Consider the following 18,093-nt stretch of genomic DNA (forward strand, 5'->3'; position numbering starts at 1 on the left):
GGGACCCTCAGGCCAAGAAGGGGACACTGGCTTCTTATTGCAGGAAGCCAAGCGCAGGGACCCAGGCTGGCAGAAGGAGTGGCGCTTCCAAGCCACAGACCACCAATGTTTCCTGGACTCTGGCGCTCTTTATTCCTCTCTCCATGCCCTGCCGCCCCCTGCCCCTGCCCCCACTTGCTGCTGGTAAGTTCATTTTCCCAGTCTGGCTCCCGTGCAGAGAGGGCCTGGAGGCCGAGGTGGAAGGTAGCAGCGAGTTGGCCCGCGCTTGGCCCTCCTGCGGTTGCCGCTTCAGCACCAGACTGTCATACACCTGGTAGTTGGCATTGCCTCCCGGGTTCCGGCTGAGTGGCATGAAGGTGGGCGGGGGTGGAGGGTGCTCGGTAGCCTGGACGTCGGGCAGGAGGTGAGAGGGGCGGAGGAGCAGCGCTGAGCTGGGAGCCGGGGCCCGCTGGTCCGAGGCCTCGGCCAGTACCGTGAGGGAGGCGGAGGTGGCCACAGGGCGCCGCAAGGGCAGGATCTCAGCCCATTCGGCCGCCGGGTGCCGCACCTCGTGGGGATCGCGGGAGTAATCCAAGTGTCCCGTGGAGGGATGCAGGCTGCGGTTGGACTCGCTGTGAGCACAGCTGGGGAGGCTACGTCTCTGGGCCGGTGGGGTGTCGCGCTACGAGGCGTCGGGCCGGTAGACCCGAGGCAACAGAGCAAATGGAGGCTCAGAGCCCTCCAGACCCAGACTCCGCCATGGGCCCAGTTGCCGTCCTTTCGGCCCGCGAGCCCCTCGACCTGCACCTGGCCGCCCCCACCGGCGCCCAGCCCCGGCGCCGCCACCTGTGTGCCGGTATGTCCCTCCACAGCTCCCTCCGTCAAAAGCCCCCCCCCACCCCGCCCCTCTGGCGTGTCACCGCGGCCGGGTGCGGGAGCGGGATCGAGGGCAGGGGCCGCTTCCCCGGGCCTGCCGGCCACCAGGGGCGGGGTCCTGAGCTCGGCGGGGGGTGTGGGGGCAAGGGTGGCCTTGCCGGGGCTGAGGGGCCGTGGCGACTCAATGGTGGCTCCCGGTGGCTTCGGGCCAGCTGCTGTCGGGCAGGAGGGCCGGCCCGGGCTGCGGCCGGGCTGCGCCTAGGGCCGCGTGGGCGGGCAGGGCCGATGCCCAAGGGACCGCGGGCCCCGGGCCCTGAAGCCTCCGGGGCCACGTCCCTGTGAGCGACGTGCGGGATCTTGGGCGGGGCGCCAAGCGCCGAAGGGTTTGCTGGGTCACGGCCGCCCTGGGCTGGGAGGTGGTCGCCAAACCCTCCGCCGCCGCCCGATACCCGAGACCTCCGTTGCCCCTGCCTGGGCGGGCGAGGGGGCCCTGCCGGGGCGGGCCGGCCGCCAGGCTGGCGTTAAGGCGCCAGCGCCAGCGAAACTGGGCCTCAAGAGGCCGCCCGCGGCCCCCCGCCCCCGTCTACGGCCATACCACCCTGAACGCGCCCGATCTCGTCTGATCTCGGAAGCTAAGCAGGGTCGGGCCTGGTTAGTACTTGGATGGGAGACCGCCTGGGAATACCGGGTGCTGTAGGCTTTTTGCCTCCCGCTCCGCCCGCCTTCTCCTTTACTCGCCCGCGGCGGGGGCCGCCGGCTCCGCCCCCGCCGGGCCCCGCTGCAGGCCCCACCTCCTCAGGCCCCTCCCACCACGGCGCGCGCCGGCGGGGTCGCTCCCCGCCGGCCCGGCCGGCCAGGCGGCCAGAAGGCGGCCCTGGAAGGCAGCCGCACCCCAGACGCTCCCGGGGTGGCTGGCCCGGACCCAGACTCCGCCGCGGGCCCAGTTGCCGTCCTTTCGGCCCGCGAGCCCCTCGACCTGCACCTGGCCGCCCCCACCGGCGCCCAACCCCGGCGCCGCCACCTGTGTGCCGGTGTGTCCCTCCACAGCTCCCTCCGACAAAAGCCCCCCCCCACCCCGCCCCTCTGGCGTGTCACCGCGGCCGGGTGCGGGAGCGGGATCGAGGGCAGGGGCCGCTTCCCCGGGCCTGCCGGCCACCAGGGGCGGGGTCCTGAGCTCGGCGGGGGGTGTGGGGGCAAGGGTGGCCTTGCCGGGGCTGAGGGGCCGTGGCGACTCAATGGTGGCTCCCAGTGGCTTCGGGCCAGCTGCTGTCGGGCAGGAGGGCCGGCCCGGGCTGCGGCCGGGCTGCGCCTAGGGCCGCGTGGGCGGGCAGGGCCGATGCCCAAGGGACCGCGGGCCCCGGGCCCTGAAGCCTCCGGGGCCACGTCCCTGTGAGCGACGTGCGGGATCTTGGGCGGGGCGCCAAGCGCCGAAGGGTTTGCTGGGTCACGGCCGCCCTGGGCTGGGAGGTGGTCGCCAAACCCTCCGCCGCCGCCCGATACCCGAGACCTCCGTTGCCCCTGCCTGGGCGGGCGAGGGGGCCCTGCCGGGGCGGGCCGGCCGCCAGGCTGGCGTTAAGGCGCCAGCGCCAGCGAAACTGGGCCTCAAGAGGCCGCCCGCGGCCCCCCGCCCCCGTCTACGGCCATACCACCCTGAACGCGCCCGATCTCGTCTGATCTCGGAAGCTAAGCAGGGTCGGGCCTGGTTAGTACTTGGATGGGAGACCGCCTGGGAATACCGGGTGCTGTAGGCTTTTTGCCTCCCGCTCCGCCCGCCTTCTCCTTTACTCGCCCGCGGCGGGGGCCGCCGGCTCCGCCCCCGCCGGGCCCCGCTGCAGGCCCCACCTCCTCAGGCCCCTCCCACCACGGCGCGCGCCGGCGGGGTCGCTCCCCGCCGGCCCGGCCGGCCAGGCGGCCAGAAGGCGGCCCTGGAAGGCAGGCGCACCCCAGACGCTCCCGGGGTGGCTGGCCCGGACCCAGACTCCGCCGCGGGCCCAGTTGCCGTCCTTTCGGCCCGCGAGCCCCTCGACCTGCACCTGGCCGCCCCCACCGGCGCCCAGCCCCGGCGCCGCCACCTGTGTGCCGGTGTGTCCCTCCACAGCTCCCTCCGACAAAAGCCCCCCCCCACCCCGCCCCTCTGGCGTGTCACCGCGGCCGGGTGCGGGAGCGGGATCGAGGGCAGGGGCCGCTTCCCCGGGCCTGCCGGCCACCAGGGGCGGGGTCCTGAGCTCGGCGGGGGGTGTGGGGGCAAGGGTGGCCTTGCCGGGGCTGAGGGGCCGTGGCGACTCAATGGTGGCTCCCGGTGGCTTCGGGCCAGCTGCTGTCGGGCAGGAGGGCCGGCCCGGGCTGCGGCCGGGCTGCGCCTAGGGCCGCGTGGGCGGGCAGGGCCGATGCCCAAGGGACCGCGGGCCCCGGGCCCTGAAGCCTCCGGGGCCACGTCCCTGTGAGCGACGTGCGGGATCTTGGGCGGGGCGCCAAGCGCCGAAGGGTTTGCTGGGTCACGGCCGCCCTGGGCTGGGAGGTGGTCGCCAAACCCTCCGCCGCCGCCCGATACCCGAGACCTCCGTTGCCCCTGCCTGGGCGGGCGAGGGGGCCCTGCCGGGGCGGGCCGGCCGCCAGGCTGGCGTTAAGGCGCCAGCGCCAGCGAAACTGGGCCTCAAGAGGCCGCCCGCGGCCCCCCGCCCCCGTCTACGGCCATACCACCCTGAACGCGCCCGATCTCGTCTGATCTCGGAAGCTAAGCAGGGTCGGGCCTGGTTAGTACTTGGATGGGAGACCGCCTGGGAATACCGGGTGCTGTAGGCTTTTTGCCTCCCGCTCCGCCCGCCTTCTCCTTTACTCGCCCGCGGCGGGGTCGCCGGCTCCGCCCCCGCCGGGCCCCGCTGCAGGCCCCACCTCCTCAGGCCCCTCCCACCACGGCGCGCGCCGGCGGGGTCGCTCCCCGCCGGCCCGGCCGGCCAGGCGGCCAGAAGGCGGCCCTGGAAGGCAGCCGCACCCCAGACGCTCCCGGGGTGGCTGGCCCGGACCCAGACTCCGCCGCGGGCCCAGTTGCCGTCCTTTCGGCCCGCGAGCCCCTCGACCTGCACCTGGCCGCCCCCACCGGCGCCCAACCCCGGCGCCGCCACCTGTGTGCCGGTGTGTCCCTCCACAGCTCCCTCCGACAAAAGCCCCCCCCCACCCCGCCCCTCTGGCGTGTCACCGCGGCCGGGTGCGGGAGCGGGATCGAGGGCAGGGGCCGCTTCCCCGGGCCTGCCGGCCACCAGGGGCGGGGTCCTGAGCTCGGCGGGGGGTGTGGGGGCAAGGGTGGCCTTGCCGGGGCTGAGGGGCCGTGGCGACTCAATGGTGGCTCCCGGTGGCTTCGGGCCAGCTGCTGTCGGGCAGGAGGGCCGGCCCGGGCTGCGGCCGGGCTGCGCCTAGGGCCGCGTGGGCGGGCAGGGCCGATGCCCAAGGGACCGCGGGCCCCGGGCCCTGAAGCCTCCGGGGCCACGTCCCTGTGAGCGACGTGCGGGATCTTGGGCGGGGCGCCAAGCGCCGAAGGGTTTGCTGGGTCACGGCCGCCCTGGGCTGGGAGGTGGTCGCCAAACCCTCCGCCGCCGCCCGATACCCGAGACCTCCGTTGCCCCTGCCTGGGCGGGCGAGGGGGCCCTGCCGGGGCGGGCCGGCCGCCAGGCTGGCGTTAAGGCGCCAGCGCCAGCGAAACTGGGCCTCAAGAGGCCGCCCGCGGCCCCCCGCCCCCGTCTACGGCCATACCACCCTGAACGCGCCCGATCTCGTCTGATCTCGGAAGCTAAGCAGGGTCGGGCCTGGTTAGTACTTGGATGGGAGACCGCCTGGGAATACCGGGTGCTGTAGGCTTTTTGCCTCCCGCTCCGCCCGCCTTCTCCTTTACTCGCCCGCGGCGGGGGCCGCCGGCTCCGCCCCCGCCGGGCCCCGCTGCAGGCCCCACCTCCTCAGGCCCCTCCCACCACGGCGCGCGCCGGCGGGGTCGCTCCCCGCCGGCCCGGCCGGCCAGGCGGCCAGAAGGCGGCCCTGGAAGGCAGGCGCACCCCAGACGCTCCCGGGGTGGCTGGCCCGGACCCAGACTCCGCCGCGGGCCCAGTTGCCGTCCTTTCGGCCCGCGAGCCCCTCGACCTGCACCTGGCCGCCCCCACCGGCGCCCAGCCCCGGCGCCGCCACCTGTGTGCCGGTGTGTCCCTCCACAGCTCCCTCCGACAAAAGCCCCCCCCCACCCCGCCCCTCTGGCGTGTCACCGCGGCCGGGTGCGGGAGCGGGATCGAGGGCAGGGGCCGCTTCCCCGGGCCTGCCGGCCACCAGGGGCGGGGTCCTGAGCTCGGCGGGGGGTGTGGGGGCAAGGGTGGCCTTGCCGGGGCTGAGGGGCCGTGGCGACTCATTGGTGGCTCCCGGTGGCTTCGGGCCAGCTGCTGTCGGGCAGGAGGGCCGGCCCGGGCTGCGGCCGGGCTGCGCCTAGGGCCGCGTGGGCGGGCAGGGCCGATGCCCAAGGGACCGCGGGCCCCGGGCCCTGAAGCCTCCGGGGCCACGTCCCTGTGAGCGACGTGCGGGATCTTGGGCGGGGCGCCAAGCGCCGAAGGGTTTGCTGGGTCACGGCCGCCCTGGGCTGGGAGGTGGTCGCCAAACCCTCCGCCGCCGCCCGATACCCGAGACCTCCGTTGCCCCTGCCTGGGCGGGCGAGGGGGCCCTGCCGGGGCGGGCCGGCCGCCAGGCTGGCGTTAAGGCGCCAGCGCCAGCGAAACTGGGCCTCAAGAGGCCGCCCGCGGCCCCCCGCCCCCGTCTACGGCCATACCACCCTGAACGCGCCCGATCTCGTCTGATCTCGGAAGCTAAGCAGGGTCGGGCCTGGTTAGTACTTGGATGGGAGACCGCCTGGGAATACCGGGTGCTGTAGGCTTTTTGCCTCCCGCTCCGCCCGCCTTCTCCTTTACTCGCCCGCGGCGGGGGGGCCGCCGGCTCCGCCCCCGCCGAGCCCCGCTGCAGGCAGTAGTCAAGGTGGGTTTACCTGCCCGAGCAGGAAGCTTGGGCGATGGCAGAAGTGGGAAGAAACTCTTGAGCACAGGTTCTTGGGATCCACGGAGCAGCGCATGCACATGCGATGGGTGCCTACACAGCTGGCTTGCTTGTCTGTGGGGAAAGGCGAGATGGGTCAGGGCCTGGGTTCCTGAGGGGCTGAGAATCAAGGCAGGGATAGAAGAAAGGGGACAGGCCCACATCCCCTGAACCCACGCCGGCGCCCACTCACCTTTGTGGAAAATACGATTGAAAAGTGCCCGCAAGAATCTCTTCAGATGCCTCCAGAGTTGAGGCAAGAAGGGGAGGGGGGAGGCCGGGAGCAGGGTGAGCCCTGAAATCCAACCCTTGTCCCGGTCACACCCCAGCAGCCCTCCCACCTCAGCCCCTTCAAGACCCCAGGGCTCCCCCAACCGCGCTGCACAGATCCTGCCCTGACCATAGTCACCATGTTGATCCCCACGTTGAGCAAGATGAAGCTGACCGGGATCAGAAGAATTGAGTATCCTTGCTCCTGGCATTTCCTGGGGATGGGGCCAGTGAACGGCTCGGCTCGGTAGTAGTTTCGCTCACCCATGGCCGTTGGTCCCAGGACTGCCTGGGCCCTCTGCCCTCCAGTTTTAACTGGGAGCCAGACTGGGTCATAATGGGGCAGGTGGTGAGGTCACAGTGAGGGAGGGGGATGAAAAGGAGGGCCCAGAGTGGCATTCCCTGGTAACCAGGGTCAGGTAAGCTGAGCCTGGACAGTCAAACAGGGCCCGGTGGCCGGCATACATCCCCTCGAGCGGTCATTCATTCGCTCACCGCCCGCTGACTCACTTGTTCAAATGACACATTGCGTCTCTTGGCCCCTCTTGAGACTAGGAAGACCTTGGCCTCAGAGGCCTGCTGAAGGCCTGGCTGGAGTCCAGAGCCTCAGCCTTCTTCATGCCCTTCACTGGGCCTGGAGCTGGACCTGCCCAGATGTGGAACCTCCCAGTTTGGAAGCAACTTCTTGTATGAGGCTCTCTGTGGACAGGGACAGCTGAGACACAGAGGAGGTGCCCAGAGACCAGGGGTTTGGAGTCTGCAGCTGCAGATGTACTTAGTGCATGGTATAGGACCAGGAGGGGCCTGCTGGCAGAACTGTGGCCACTAAACCAAAGGGACCCTCAGGCCAAGAAGGGGACACTGGCTTCTTATTGCAGGAAGCCAAGCGCAGGGACCCAGGCTGGCAGAAGGAGTGGCGCTTCCAAGCCACAGACCACCAATGTTTCCTGGACTCTGGCGCTCTTTATTCCTCTCTCCATGCCCTGCCGCCCCCTGCCCCTGCCCCCACTTGCTGCTGGTAAGTTCATTTTCCCAGTCTGGCTCCCGTGCAGAGAGGGCCTGGAGGCCGAGGTGGAAGGTAGCAGCGAGTTGGCCCGCGCTTGGCCCTCCTGCGGTTGCCGCTTCAGCACCAGACTGTCATACACCTGGTAGTTGGCATTGCCTCCCGGGTTCCGGCTGAGTGGCATGAAGGTGGGCGGGGGTGGAGGGTGCTCGGTAGCCTGGACGTCGGGCAGGAGGTGAGAGGGGCGGAGGAGCAGCGCTGAGCTGGGAGCCGGGGCCCGCTGGTCCGAGGCCTCGGCCAGTACCGTGAGGGAGGCGGAGGTGGCCACAGGGCGCCGCAAGGGCAGGATCTCAGCCCATTCGGCCGCCGGGTGCCGCACCTCGTGGGGATCGCGGGAGTAATCCAAGTGTCCCGTGGAGGGATGCAGGCTGCGGTTGGACTCGCTGTGAGCACAGCTGGGGAGGCTACGTCTCTGGGCCGGTGGGGTGTCGCGCTACCAGGCGTCGGGCCGGTAGACCCGAGGCAACAGAGCGGATGGAGGCTCAGAGCCCTCCAGACCCAGACTCCGCCATGGGCCCAGTTGCCGTCCTTTCGGCCCGCGAGCCCCTCGACCTGCACCTGGCCGCCCCCACCGGCGCCCAGCCCCGGCGCCGCCACCTGTGTGCCGGTATGTCCCTCCACAGCTCCCTCCGTCAAAAGCCCCCCCCCACCCCGCCCCTCTGGCGTGTCACCGCGGCCGGGTGCGGGAGCGGGATCGAGGGCAGGGGCCGCTTCCCCGGGCCTGCCGGCCACCAGGGGCGGGGTCCTGAGCTCGGCGGGGGGTGTGGGGGCAAGGGTGGCCTTGCCGGGGCTGAGGGGCCGTGGCGACTCAATGGTGGCTCCCGGTGGCTTCGGGCCAGCTGCTGTCGGGCAGGAGGGCCGGCCCGGGCTGCGGCCGGGCTGCGCCTAGGGCCGCGTGGGCGGGCAGGGCCGATGCCCAAGGGACCGCGGGCCCCGGGCCCTGAAGCCTCCGGGGCCACGTCCCTGTGAGCGACGTGCGGGATCTTGGGCGGGGCGCCAAGCGCCGAAGGGTTTGCTGGGTCATGGCCGCCCTGGGCTGGGAGGTGGTCGCCAAACCCTCCGCCGCCGCCCGATACCCGAGACCTCCGTTGCCCCTGCCTGGGCGGGCGAGGGGGCCCTGCCGGGGCGGGCCGGCCGCCAGGCTGGCGTTAAGGCGCCAGCGCCAGCGAAACTGGGCCTCAAGAGGCCGCCCGCGGCCCCCCGCCCCCGTCTACGGCCATACCACCCTGAACGCGCCCGATCTCGTCTGATCTCGGAAGCTAAGCAGGGTCGGGCCTGGTTAGTACTTGGATGGGAGACCGCCTGGGAATACCGGGTGCTGTAGGCTTTTTGCCTCCCGCTCCGCCCGCCTTCTCCTTTACTCGCCCGCGGCGGGGGGGCCGCCGGCTCCGCCCCCGCCGAGCCCCGCTGCAGGCAGTAGTCAAGGTGGGTTTACCTGCCCGAGCAGGAAGCTTGGGCGATGGCAGAAGTGGGAAGAAACTCTTGAGCACAGGTTCTTGGGATCCACGGAGCAGCGCATGCACATGCGATGGGTGCCTACACAGCTGGCTTGCTTGTCTGTGGGGAAAGGCGAGATGGGTCAGGGCCTGGGTTCCTGAGGGGCTGAGAATCAAGGCAGGGATAGAAGAAAGGGGACAGGCCCACATCCCCTGAACCCACGCCGGCGCCCACTCACCTTTGTGGAAAATACGATTGAAAAGTGCCCGCAAGAATCTCTTCAGATGCCTCCAGAGTTGAGGCAAGAAGGGGAGGGGGGAGGCCGGGAGCAGGGTGAGCCCTGAAATCCAACCCTTGTCCCGGTCACACCCCAGCAGCCCTCCCACCTCAGCCCCTTCAAGACCCCAGGGCTCCCCCAACCGCGCTGCACAGATCCTGCCCTGACCATAGTCACCATGTTGATCCCCACGTTGAGCAAGATGAAGCTGACCGGGATCAGAAGAATTGAGTATCCTTGCTCCTGGCATTTCCTGGGGATGGGGCCAGTGAACGGCTCGGCTCGGTAGTAGTTTCGCTCACCCATGGCCGTTGGTCCCAGGACTGCCTGGGCCCTCTGCCCTCCAGTTTTAACTGGGAGCCAGACTGGGTCATAATGGGGCAGGTGGTGAGGTCACAGTGAGGGAGGGGGATGAAAAGGAGGGCCCAGAGTGGCATTCCCTGGTAACCAGGGTCAGGTAAGCTGAGCCTGGACAGTCAAACAGGGCCCGGTGGCCGGCATACATCCCCTCGAGCGGTCATTCATTCGCTCACCGCCCGCTGACTCACTTGTTCAAATGACACATTGCGTCTCTTGGCCCCTCTTGAGACTAGGAAGACCTTGGCCTCAGAGGCCTGCTGAAGGCCTGGCTGGAGTCCAGAGCCTCAGCCTTCTTCATGCCCTTCACTGGGCCTGGAGCTGGACCTGCCCAGATGTGGAACCTCCCAGTTTGGAAGCAACTTCTTGTATGAGGCTCTCTGTGGACAGGGACAGCTGAGACACAGAGGAGGTGCCCAGAGACCAGGGGTTTGGAGTCTGCAGCTGCAGATGTACTTAGTGCATGGTATAGGACCAGGAGGGGCCTGCTGGCAGAACTGTGGCCACTAAACCAAAGGGACCCTCAGGCCAAGAAGGGGACACTGGCTTCTTATTGCAGGAAGCCAAGCGCAGGGACCCAGGCTGGCAGAAGGAGTGGCGCTTCCAAGCCACAGACCACCAATGTTTCCTGGACTCTGGCGCTCTTTATTCCTCTCTCCATGCCCTGCCGCCCCCTGCCCCTGCCCCCACTTGCTGCTGGTAAGTTCATTTTCCCAGTCTGGCTCCCGTGCAGAGAGGGCCTGGAGGCCGAGGTGGAAGGTAGCAGCGAGTTGGCCCGCGCTTGGCCCTCCTGCGGTTGCCGCTTCAGCACCAGACTGTCATACACCTGGTAGTTGGCATTGCCTCCCGGGTTCCGGCTGAGTGGCATGAAGGTGGGCGGGGGTGGAGGGTGCTCGGTAGCCTGGACGTCGGGCAGGAGGTGAGAGGGGCGGAGGAGCAGCGCTGAGCTGGGAGCCGGGGCCCGCTGGTCCGAGGCCTCGGCCAGTACCGTGAGGGAGGCGGAGGTGGCCACAGGGCGCCGCAAGGGCAGGATCTCAGCCCATTCGGCCGCCGGGTGCCGCACCTCGTGGGGATCGCGGGAGTAATCCAAGTGTCCCGTGGAGGGATGCAGGCTGCGGTTGGACTCGCTGTGAGCACAGCTGGGGAGGCTACGTCTCTGGGCCGGTGGGGTGTCGCGCTACCAGGCGTCGGGCCGGTAGACCCGAGGCAACAGAGCGGATGGAGGCTCAGAGCCCTCCAGACCCAGACTCCGCCATGGGCCCAGTTGCCGTCCTTTCGGCCCGCGAGCCCCTCGACCTGCACCTGGCCGCCCCCACCGGCGCCCAGCCCCGGCGCCGCCACCTGTGTGCCGGTATGTCCCTCCACAGCTCCCTCCGTCAAAAGCCCCCCCCCACCCCGCCCCTCTGGCGTGTCACCGCGGCCGGGTGCGGGAGCGGGATCGAGGGCAGGGGCCGCTTCCCCGGGCCTGCCGGCCACCAGGGGCGGGGTCCTGAGCTCGGCGGGGGGTGTGGGGGCAAGGGTGGCCTTGCCGGGGCTGAGGGGCCGTGGCGACTCAATGGTGGCTCCCGGTGGCTTCCGGCCAGCTGCTGTCGGGCAGGAGGGCCGGCCCGGGCTGCGGCCGGGCTGCGCCTAGGGCCGCGTGGGCGGGCAGGGCCGATGCCCAAGGGACCGCGGGCCCCGGGCCCTGAAGCCTCCGGGGCCACGTCCCTGTGAGCGACGTGCGGGATCTTGGGCGGGGCGCCAAGCGCCGAAGGGTTTGCTGGGTCATGGCCGCCCTGGGCTGGGAGGTGGTCGCCAAACCCTCCGCCGCCGCCCGATACCCGAGACCTCCGTTGCCCCTGCCTGGGCGGGCGAGGGGGCCCTGCCGGGGCGGGCCGGCCGCCAGGCTGGCGTTAAGGCGCCAGCGCCAGCGAAACTGGGCCTCAAGAGGCCGCCCGCGGCCCCCCGCCCCCGTCTACGGCCATACCACCCTGAACGCGCCCGATCTCGTCTGATCTCGGAAGCTAAGCAGGGTCGGGCCTGGTTAGTACTTGGATGGGAGACCGCCTGGGAATACCGGGTGCTGTAGGCTTTTTGCCTCCCGCTCCGCCCGCCTTCTCCTTTACTCGCCCGCGGCGGGGGGGCCGCCGGCTCCGCCCCCGCCGAGCCCCGCTGCAGGCAGTAGTCAAGGTGGGTTTACCTGCCCGAGCAGGAAGCTTGGGCGATGGCAGAAGTGGGAAGAAACTCTTGAGCACAGGTTCTTGGGATCCACGGAGCAGCGCATGCACATGCGATGGGTGCCTACACAGCTGGCTTGCTTGTCTGTGGGGAAAGGCGAGATGGGTCAGGGCCTGGGTTCCTGAGGGGCTGAGAATCAAGGCAGGGATAGAAGAAAGGGGACAGGCCCACATCCCCTGAACCCACGCCGGCGCCCACTCACCTTTGTGGAAAATACGATTGAAAAGTGCCCGCAAGAATCTCTTCAGATGCCTCCAGAGTTGAGGCAAGAAGGGGAGGGGGGAGGCCGGGAGCAGGGTGAGCCCTGAAATCCAACCCTTGTCCCGGTCACACCCCAGCAGCCCTCCCACCTCAGCCCCTTCAAGACCCCAGGGCTCCCCCAACCGCGCTGCACAGATCCTGCCCTGACCATAGTCACCATGTTGATCCCCACGTTGAGCAAGATGAAGCTGACCGGGATCAGAAGAATTGAGTATCCTTGCTCCTGGCATTTCCTGGGGATGGGGCCAGTGAACGGCTCGGCTCGGTAGTAGTTTCGCTCACCCATGGCCGTTGGTCCCAGGACTGCTTGGGCCCTCTGCCCTCCAGTTTTAACTGGGAGCCAGACTGGGTCATAATGGGGCAGGTGGTGAGGTCACAGTGAGGGAGGGGGATGAAAAGGAGGGCCCAGAGTGGCATTCCCTGGTAACCAGGGTCAGGTAAGCTGAGCCTGGACAGTCAAACAGGGCCCGGTGGCCGGCATACATCCCCTCGAGCGGTCATTCATTCGCTCACCGCCCGCTGACTCACTTGTTCAAATGACACATTGCGTCTCTTGGCCCCTCTTGAGACTAGGAAGACCTTGGCCTCAGAGGCCTGCTGAAGGCCTGGCTGGAGTCCAGAGCCTCAGCCTTCTTCATGCCCTTCACTGGGCCTGGAGCTGGACCTGCCCAGATGTGGAACCTCCCAGTTTGGAAGCAACTTCTCGTATGAGGCTCTCTGTGGACAGGGACAGCTGAGACACAGAGGAGGTGCCCAGAGACCAGGGGTTTGGAGTCTGCAGCTGCAGATGTACTTAGTGCATGGTATAGGACCAGGAGGGGCCTGCTGGCAGAACTGTGGCCACTAAACCAAAGGGACCCTCAGGCCAAGAAGGGGACACTGGCTTCTTATTGCAGGAAGCCAAGCGCAGGGACCCAGGCTGGCAGAAGGAGTGGCGCTTCCAAGCCACAGACCACCAATGTTTCCTGGACTCTGGCGCTCTTTATTCCTCTCTCCATGCCCTGCCGCCCCCTGCCCCTGCCCCCACTTGCTGCTGGTAAGTTCATTTTCCCAGTCTGGCTCCCGTGCAGAGAGGGCCTGGAGGCCGAGGTGGAAGGTAGCAGCGAGTTGGCCCGCGCTTGGCCCTCCTGCGGTTGCCGCTTCAGCACCAGACTGTCATACACCTGGTAGTTGGCATTGCCTCCCGGGTTCCGGCTGAGTGGCATGAAGGTGGGCGGGGGTGGAGGGTGCTCGGTAGCCTGGACGTCGGGCAGGAGGTGAGAGGGGCGGAGGAGCAGCGCTGAGCTGGGAGCCGGGGCCCGCTGGTCCGAGGCCTCGGCCAGTACCGTGAGGGAGGCGGAGGTGGCCACAGGGCGCCGCAAGGGCAGGATCTCAGCCCATTCGGCCGCCGGGTGCCGCACCTCGTGGGGATCGCGGGAGTAATCCAAGTGTCCCGTGGAGGGATGCAGGCTGCGGTTGGACTCGCTGTGAGCACAGCTGGGGAGGCTACGTCTCTGGGCCGGTGGGGTGTCGCGCTACCAGGCGTCGGGCCGGTAGACCCGAGGCACCAGAGCGGATGGAGGCTCAGAGCCCTCCAGACCCAGACTCCGCCATGGGCCCAGTTGCCGTCCTTTCGGCCCGCGAGCCCCTCGACCTGCACCTGGCCGCCCCCACTGGCGCCCAGCCCCGGCGCCGCCACCTGTGTGCCGGTGTGTCCCTCCACAGCTCCCTCCGACAAAAGCCCCACCCCCACCCCGCCCCTCTGGCGTGTCACCGCGGCCGGGTGCGGGAGCGGGATCGAGGGCAGGGGCCGCTTCCCCGGGCCTGCCGGCCACCAGGGGCGGGGTCCTGAGCTCGGCGGGGGGTGTGGGGGCAAGGGTGGCCTTGCCGGGGCTGAGGGGCCGTGGCGACTCAATGGTGGCTCCTGGTGGCTTCGGGCCAGCTGCTGTCGGGCAGGAGGGCCGGCCCGGGCTGCGGCCGGGCTGCGCCTAGGGCCGCGTGGGCGGGCAGGGCCGATGCCCAAGGGACCGCGGGCCCCGGGCCCTGAAGCCTCCGGGGCCACGTCCCTGTGAGCGACGTGCGGGATCTTGGGCGGGGCGCCAAGCGCCGAAGGGTTTGCTGGGTCACGGCCGCCCTGGGCTGGGAGGTGGTCGCCAAACCCTCCGCCGCCGCCCGATACCCGAGACCTCCGTTGCCCCTGCCTGGGCGGGCGAGGGGGCCCTGCCGGGGCGGGCCGGCCGCCAGGCTGGCGTTAAGGCGCCAGCGCCAGCGAAACTGGGCCTCAAGAGGCCGCCCGCGGCCCCCCGCCCCCGTCTACGGCCATACCACCCTGAACGCGCCCGATCTCGTCTGATCTCGGAAGCTAAGCAGGGTCGGGCCTGGTTAGTACTTGGATGGGAGACCGCCTGGGAATACCGGGTGCTGTAGGCTTTTTGCCTCCCGCTCCGCCCGCCTTCTCCTTTACTCGCCCGCGGCGGGGGGGCCGCCGGCTCCGCCCCCGCCGAGCCCCGCTGCAGGCAGTAGTCAAGGTGGGTTTACCTGCCCGAGCAGGAAGCTTGGGCGATGGCAGAAGTGGGAAGAAACTCTTGAGCACAGGTTCTTGGGATCCACGGAGCAGCGCATGCACATGCGATGGGTGCCTACACAGCTGGCTTGCTTGTCTGTGGGGAAAGGCGAGATGGGTCAGGGCCTGGGTTCCTGAGGGGCTGAGAATCAAGGCAGGGATAGAAGAAAGGGGACAGGCCCACATCCCCTGAACCCACGCCGGCGCCCACTCACCTTTGTGGAAAATACGATTGAAAAGTGCCCGCAAGAATCTCTTCAGATGCCTCCAGAGTTGAGGCAAGAAGGGGAGGGGGGAGGCCGGGAGCAGGGTGAGCCCTGAAATCCAACCCTTGTCCCGGTCACACCCCAGCAGCCCTCCCACCTCAGCCCCTTCAAGACCCCAGGGCTCCCCCAACCGCGCTGCACAGATCCTGCCCTGACCATAGTCACCATGTTGATCCCCACGTTGAGCAAGATGAAGCTGACCGGGATCAGAAGAATTGAGTATCCTTGCTCCTGGCATTTCCTGGGGATGGGGCCAGTGAACGGCTCGGCTCGGTAGTAGTTTCGCTCACCCATGGCCGTTGGTCCCAGGACTGCCTGGGCCCTCTGCCCTCCAGTTTTAACTGGGAGCCAGACTGGGTCATAATGGGGCAGGTGGTGAGGTCACAGTGAGGGAGGGGGATGAAAAGGAGGGCCCAGAGTGGCATTCCCTGGTAACCAGGGTCAGGTAAGCTGAGCCTGGACAGTCAAACAGGGCCCGGTGGCCGGCATACATCCCCTCGAGCGGTCATTCATTCGCTCACCGCCCGCTGACTCACTTGTTCAAATGACACATTGCGTCTCTTGGCCCCTCTTGAGACTAGGAAGACCTTGGCCTCAGAGGCCTGCTGAAGGCCTGGCTGGAGTCCAGAGCCTCAGCCTTCTTCATGCCCTTCACTGGGCCTGGAGCTGGACCTGCCCAGATGTGGAACCTCCCAGTTTGGAAGCAACTTCTTGTATGAGGCTCTCTGTGGACAGGGACAGCTGAGACACAGAGGAGGTGCCCAGAGACCAGGGGTTTGGAGTCTGCAGCTGCAGATGTACTTAGTGCATGGTATAGGACCAGGAGGGGCCTGCTGGCAGAACTGTGGCCACTAAACCAAAGGGACCCTCAGGCCAAGAAGGGGACACTGGCTTCTTATTGCAGGAAGCCAAGCGCAGGGACCCAGGCTGGCAGAAGGAGTGGCGCTTCCAAGCCACAGACCACCAATGTTTCCTGGACTCTGGCGCTCTTTATTCCTCTCTCCATGCCCTGCCGCCCCCTGCCCCTGCCCCCACTTGCTGCTGGTAAGTTCATTTTCCCAGTCTGGCTCCCGTGCAGAGAGGGCCTGGAGGCCGAGGTGGAAGGTAGCAGCGAGTTGGCCCGCGCTTGGCCCTCCTGCGGTTGCCGCTTCAGCACCAGACTGTCATACACCTGGTAGTTGGCATTGCCTCCCGGGTTCCGGCTGAGTGGCATGAAGGTGGGCGGGGGTGGAGGGTGCTCGGTAGCCTGGACGTCGGGCAGGAGGTGAGAGGGGCGGAGGAGCAGCGCTGAGCTGGGAGCCGGGGCCCGCTGGTCCGAGGCCTCGGCCAGTACCGTGAGGGAGGCGGAGGTGGCCACAGGGCGCCGCAAGGGCAGGATCTCAGCCCATTCGGCCGCCGGGTGCCGCACCTCGTGGGGATCGCGGGAGTAATCCAAGTGTCCCGTGGAGGGATGCAGGCTGCGGTTGGACTCGCTGTGAGCACAGCTGGGGAGGCTACGTCTCTGGGCCGGTGGGGTGTCGCGCTACCAGGCGTCGGGCCGGTAGACCCGAGGCAACAGAGCGGATGGAGGCTCAGAGCCCTCCAGACCCAGACTCCGCCATGGGCCCAGTTGCCGTCCTTTCGGCCCGCGAGCCCCTCGACCTGCACCTGGCCGCCCCCACCGGCGCCCAGCCCCGGCGCCGCCACCTGTGTGCCGGTATGTCCCTCCACAGCTCCCTCCGTCAAAAGCCCCCCCCCACCCCGCCCCTCTGGCGTGTCACCGCGGCCGGGTGCGGGAGCGGGATCGAGGGCAGGGGCCGCTTCCCCGGGCCTGCCGGCCACCAGGGGCGGGGTCCTGAGCTCGGCGGGGGGTGTGGGGGCAAGGGTGGCCTTGCCGGGGCTGAGGGGCCGTGGCGACTCAATGGTGGCTCCCGGTGGCTTCGGGCCAGCTGCTGTCGGGCAGGAGGGCCGGCCCGGGCTGCGGCCGGGCTGCGCCTAGGGCCGCGTGGGCGGGCAGGGCCGATGCCCAAGGGACCGCGGGCCCCGGGCCCTGAAGCCTCCGGGGCCACGTCCCTGTGAGCGACGTGCGGGATCTTGGGCGGGGCGCCAAGCGCCGAAGGGTTTGCTGGGTCACGGCCGCCCTGGGCTGGGAGGTGGTCGCCAAACCCTCCGCCGCCGCCCGATACCCGAGACCTCCGTTGCCCCTGCCTGGGCGGGCGAGGGGGCCCTGCCGGGGCGGGCCGGCCGCCAGGCTGGCGTTAAGGCGCCAGCGCCAGCGAAACTGGGCCTCAAGAGGCCGCCCGCGGCCCCCCGCCCCCGTCTACGGCCATACCACCCTGAACGCGCCCGATCTCGTCTGATCTCGGAAGCTAAGCAGGGTCGGGCCTGGTTAGTACTTGGATGGGAGACCGCCTGGGAATACCGGGTGCTGTAGGCTTTTTGCCTCCCGCTCCGCCCGCCTTCTCCTTTACTCGCCCGCGGCGGGGGGGCCGCCGGCTCCGCCCCCGCCGAGCCCCGCTGCAGGCAGTAGTCAAGGTGGGTTTACCTGCCCGAGCAGGAAGCTTGGGCGATGGCAGAAGTGGGAAGAAACTCTTGAGCACAGGTTCTTGGGATCCACGGAGCAGCGCATGCACATGCGATGGGTGCCTACACAGCTGGCTTGCTTGTCTGTGGGGAAAGGCGAGATGGGTCAGGGCCTGGGTTCCTGAGGGGCTGAGAATCAAGGCAGGGATAGAAGAAAGGGGACAGGCCCACATCCCCTGAACCCACGCCGGCGCCCACTCACCTTTGTGGAAAATACGATTGAAAAGTGCCCGCAAGAATCTCTTCAGATGCCTCCAGAGTTGAGGCAAGAAGGGGAGGGGGGAGGCCGGGAGCAGGGTGAGCCCTGAAATCCAACCCTTGTCCCGGTCACACCCCAGCAGCCCTCCCACCTCAGCCCCTTCAAGACCCCAGGGCTCCCCCAACCGCGCTGCACAGATCCTGCCCTGACCATAGTCACCATGTTGATCCCCACGTTGAGCAAGATGAAGCTGACCGGGATCAGAAGAATTGAGTATCCTTGCTCCTGGCATTTCCTGGGGATGGGGCCAGTGAACGGCTCGGCTCGGTAGTAGTTTCGCTCACCCATGGCCGTTGGTCCCAGGACTGCCTGGGCCCTCTGCCCTCCAGTTTTAACTGGGAGCCAGACTGGGTCATAATGGGGCAGGTGGTGAGGTCACAGTGAGGGAGGGGGATGAAAAGGAGGGCCCAGAGTGGCATTCCCTGGTAACCAGGGTCAGGTAAGCTGAGCCTGGACAGTCAAACAGGGCCCGGTGGCCGGCATACATCCCCTCGAGCGGTCATTCATTCGCTCACCGCCCGCTGACTCACTTGTTCAAATGACACATTGCGTCTCTTGGCCCCTCTTGAGACTAGGAAGACCTTGGCCTCAGAGGCCTGCTGAAGGCCTGGCTGGAGTCCAGAGCCTCAGCCTTCTTCATGCCCTTCACTGGGCCTGGAGCTGGACCTG

At 68.8% G+C, this 18,093-nt stretch overlaps 9 non-coding genes across 9 annotated transcripts; all 9 read left to right on the top strand.

Annotated features, from left to right (window-relative positions):
- Positions 1-1,436: 1,436 nt before the first annotated feature.
- On the top strand, positions 1,437-1,555 carry LOC132595299 (5S ribosomal RNA). The gene has a single exon (XR_009561453.1). It is a non-coding gene; the product is annotated as a 5S ribosomal RNA (ribosomal RNA).
- A 932-nt stretch (positions 1,556-2,487) lies between these two features.
- On the top strand, positions 2,488-2,606 carry LOC132595300 (5S ribosomal RNA). The gene has a single exon (XR_009561454.1). It is a non-coding gene; the product is annotated as a 5S ribosomal RNA (ribosomal RNA).
- Positions 2,607-3,538: 932 nt separating this feature from the next.
- LOC132595301 (5S ribosomal RNA) lies at positions 3,539-3,657 on the top strand. Its single transcript, XR_009561455.1, has one exon. It is a non-coding gene; the product is annotated as a 5S ribosomal RNA (ribosomal RNA).
- Positions 3,658-4,588: 931 nt separating this feature from the next.
- On the top strand, positions 4,589-4,707 carry LOC132595302 (5S ribosomal RNA). Its single transcript, XR_009561456.1, has one exon. It is a non-coding gene; the product is annotated as a 5S ribosomal RNA (ribosomal RNA).
- A 932-nt stretch (positions 4,708-5,639) lies between these two features.
- Positions 5,640-5,758, top strand: LOC132595303 (5S ribosomal RNA). The gene has a single exon (XR_009561457.1). It is a non-coding gene; the product is annotated as a 5S ribosomal RNA (ribosomal RNA).
- A 2,696-nt stretch (positions 5,759-8,454) lies between these two features.
- Positions 8,455-8,573, top strand: LOC132595304 (5S ribosomal RNA). The gene has a single exon (XR_009561458.1). It is a non-coding gene; the product is annotated as a 5S ribosomal RNA (ribosomal RNA).
- Positions 8,574-11,269: 2,696 nt separating this feature from the next.
- LOC132595305 (5S ribosomal RNA) lies at positions 11,270-11,388 on the top strand. Its single transcript, XR_009561459.1, has one exon. It is a non-coding gene; the product is annotated as a 5S ribosomal RNA (ribosomal RNA).
- Positions 11,389-14,085: 2,697 nt separating this feature from the next.
- Positions 14,086-14,204, top strand: LOC132595306 (5S ribosomal RNA). The gene has a single exon (XR_009561460.1). It is a non-coding gene; the product is annotated as a 5S ribosomal RNA (ribosomal RNA).
- A 2,696-nt stretch (positions 14,205-16,900) lies between these two features.
- Positions 16,901-17,019, top strand: LOC132595308 (5S ribosomal RNA). The gene has a single exon (XR_009561462.1). It is a non-coding gene; the product is annotated as a 5S ribosomal RNA (ribosomal RNA).
- Positions 17,020-18,093: the final 1,074 nt, after the last annotated feature.

The sequence above is a fragment of the Globicephala melas genome, unplaced genomic scaffold (assembly GCF_963455315.2).
Source record: "Globicephala melas unplaced genomic scaffold, mGloMel1.2 SCAFFOLD_620, whole genome shotgun sequence".
In the NCBI taxonomy this organism is placed as follows: domain Eukaryota; kingdom Metazoa; phylum Chordata; class Mammalia; order Artiodactyla; family Delphinidae; genus Globicephala; species Globicephala melas.